Raw genomic sequence first — 3,299 nt, forward strand, 5'->3', positions numbered from 1 at the left:
AGACGGGGTCTCACTCTTGCTCAGGCTGGTTTCGAACTCCTGACCTTGAGCAATCCGCCCGCCTCGGCCTCCCAGAGAGCTAGGATTACAGGCGTGAGCCACCGCGCCCGGTCTTACTAATTTCTTTTTATTCTTTCTAGAAACTTAGCCCAGAGAAGGAGTCGCCTTGATTTTTGGCAAGTGCCTTCAATAGTAACTTTTTTTCATTTTATTGTCTGAAATGGTTAAAGTTGTTTTAAACTCAGTCAACTTACTGAGCTCTCTTTGTGCCTCCCATACATTTCCAGTTGATTGTCTTGGTTTTCTAGGTAGAGAGACATATCAACGGCATGTGATTTTGGCAAGGAGAAAATGGTTTTGGAGTGAGACGTGGGTTGAATCCTGACCCTTCCAGCTACCAGTTGTTTGATCTTAAACTTAAACCCGACCTTTAAATAATGTTGGCATTGTCCAAAGGCAGCCAGTAGGTACAAAGTGGTCCCCAGCTGTGGTAGGTGGATTGGGTAGAGGCTGCACAGAGCCAAGTACTGCCTCTTGGCCCTCTCCTAGGTTTTGTCTTTTCTTTCCTTTTTCTTTTTTTTTTTTTTACTACTGACCACTGGTTCATCAGTCAGCTCCTGGGTTTTTTCCACCTTGACCTGCAGATAACTCTAAAAGGCTTTGATCGCAAGGATTTCTAACCACCTAGAGATTAGGAAGAGAGACTGAAAAGGAAGCCCTAAACTAGAATATCCTTTTCTTTCTCCATGAATGAAATGTGGGTTGTGTTGACAGCAGATTGAAATAGATTTTATTGTTTGAAATCAGGGATTTACAGAAATGCTTTGAAGAGCTACTGATTATCACTGAGGCCCTCTAAATCCCCCACCATGATAGTGGGTAAAATAGTCAGTTCGGGCACAATGGGGACATGTATAGGTTTTCTCAGAGTTGGGGCCTGCTTCCAGGCACAGAGTTGGTGGTAATTTGGTGTTGGTTTTTGGTGAGCAGTGGTACTAAGAAAAAACTGTGGCGAGGGGGAAAAACAAAAAGCAAATACACTCTCTTGTCCAAACTGCATATTTTCAGTTTCAAGGGATGCCCCAGAACATCTTAGGGATCCTTGATCCCTTTAACCATGCAGTGGAAAAGGTGACTGGGGGTATGGATTGTCTAGTTTGTTATATGACATAACATTTTTCAGTAGGACCTTAGAGCTGCATGAATGAACTCCTTCATATCTTAACGACCAGGAGAAGACAGACCTGAAGTGACACCTTGACAGAAGTGTGTTCTGTCAGATTTGGGCAAATGTCCTCACAGCAAAGGGTGAGCTCAGACATTGAAAAGATATTGGCTCCACTTACTAATTATAAAGCCTTGAAATATCCTGGGGTTCAGCTGTTATAAGAGGTGGATGAGAAGCCAGTCCAGGCTTGCCAAGCCATTGAGTGACTTAACAGGTGCAAAAGCAAAGATGCCTCAAGAATAGAGCGAGAGGGTACCTCTCTCCATTACCCACAATGTTCTGAGGCACTGACCTGTTGCAATGGCGGCACTTGGGGGGCGAATAAACAACTCGCTTTCCATGGGGTATGACAAGGGCACCTGGGTCTTCCTCTGCCTCCTGCCGCAGAGCCAGATCCCCTGACGGTATCCAGCTGCGGTTACCTGTGGCTGTGTCCTCTGTCTCCTCAATGCCCCCTAAGAAACAGGCTCAGGCCAGGAGCAGCAAAAAGGTGGAACAGAAAAAGAAGAAGATTATCAAAGACAAAACTTTTGGCTTAAAGAAATAAGAAAGGAGCGAAGCAACAAAAGTTTATCAAGGCTGTCACACATCAGGTTAAAGCTGGTCAGCAAAATCCACGTCAGGTAGCACAGAGTGGACCTGAAAAGAAATTGACGAAAGATGACAAGAAGAAAGAATTGCAGGAACTAAATGAACTGTTCAAACCTGTAGTTTCTGCTCAAAAAATAAATGTGCAGATTCCAAATCCGTGGTATGCACATTCTTCAAGCAAGGCCAGTGTACTAAAGGAGATAAGTGTAAGTTTTCTCATGACTCTGGAGAGAAAATTGAAAAGAGAAGTATTTACATTGATGCAAGAGATGAAGAACTGGAAAAGGATACCATGGGTAATTGGGATGAGAAAAAGCTGGAAGAAGTAGTAAACAAGAACTACGGTGAGTTGGAAAAGAAAAAACCAAAAACTCAAATAGTGCGAAGACATTTCCTTGAAGCTCTTGAAAACAACAAGTAAGGCTGGTTTTGAGTATGCCCTGGAGGGGGTCATATTTGCACGCATTGTCATGCACTTCTTCCAGGATTTGTGTTGAAAAAAAGATAGAAGATGAAATTTCATTAGAGGATCTAATTGAAAGAGAGCATTCTGCCTGCCCTAGGTCCAAATATTGCCAAAATCACTCTAGAATCTTTTCTTGCATGGAAGAAAAGGAAAAGACAAGAAAAGATTGATAAACTTGAACAAGATATGAAAAGAAGGAAAGCTGACTTCAAAGCAGGGAAAGCACTAGCTAGCGATCAGGGGCTGAGAGGTATTTGAAATTTTTCCTGAACTGGTCAATGACGATGATGAGGAGGAGGAAGCAGATGGTAGCTGCTACATCCAGGGAACAGGTGGTGATGAGGTTGATGATTCAGTGAGCATAAATGACACAGATTTAAGCCTGCATATCCCAAGAGATGTAGATGAGACAGGTATTACTGTAGCTAGTCTTGAAAGATTCAGCATATACTTCAGATCAAGATGAAAATGAATTAAGTGAAGCCTCTGGAAGTAGTGCTGAAAATGGTGAAAGAAGTGATTTGGAAGAGGACAACGAAGGTGAGGTACAGGAAAATGGAGCCATTGATGCTGTTGATGAAAATCTTTTTACTGGGGAAGATTTGCATGACCTAGAAGAAGAATTAAACATACTCGATTTAGAAGAATGACATCAAACAAGTCAATGAAAAAATTAAGTCAGCTCAGCATGAGTTGAAATTGACTAATTATTTTCTGCCTAGAATGAACAGGATGTTTATTTCCCATGCTGATTCTGGAGGGCTTAGCCTCCTCCAAAAAAAAAGGGAATACTCTCTCTGTGTCTTTTCTTCTGACTTTGGCTACATCTCATAGTAAGTTCAGAATAGTTCATGATAAATTGAAAATATAATGGTTGTTGCAGAAAATGATTGATCGTTGTAATTATCCATTTAAGTAGGAAGTGTGACTGCTTTTCTAGCTTTTGATTTTCACTGGGCATGTGTTATTACCAAGAACAACATAAATTTACATTTAAAATACTCTTCTTTTGAC

The 3,299-nt window shown here is 41.6% G+C and overlaps 1 pseudogene; it reads left to right on the forward strand.

Annotated features, from left to right (window-relative positions):
* Nucleotides 1-1,676: 1,676 nt before the first annotated feature.
* On the forward strand, nt 1,677-2,935 carry LOC105870208 (zinc finger CCCH domain-containing protein 15 pseudogene; annotated as a pseudogene).
* The last annotated feature ends 364 nt before the right edge of the window (nt 2,936-3,299 follow it).

The sequence above is a fragment of the Microcebus murinus genome, chromosome 10, assembly GCF_040939455.1.
Source record: "Microcebus murinus isolate Inina chromosome 10, M.murinus_Inina_mat1.0, whole genome shotgun sequence".
In the NCBI taxonomy this organism is placed as follows: Eukaryota; Metazoa; Chordata; class Mammalia; order Primates; family Cheirogaleidae; genus Microcebus; species Microcebus murinus.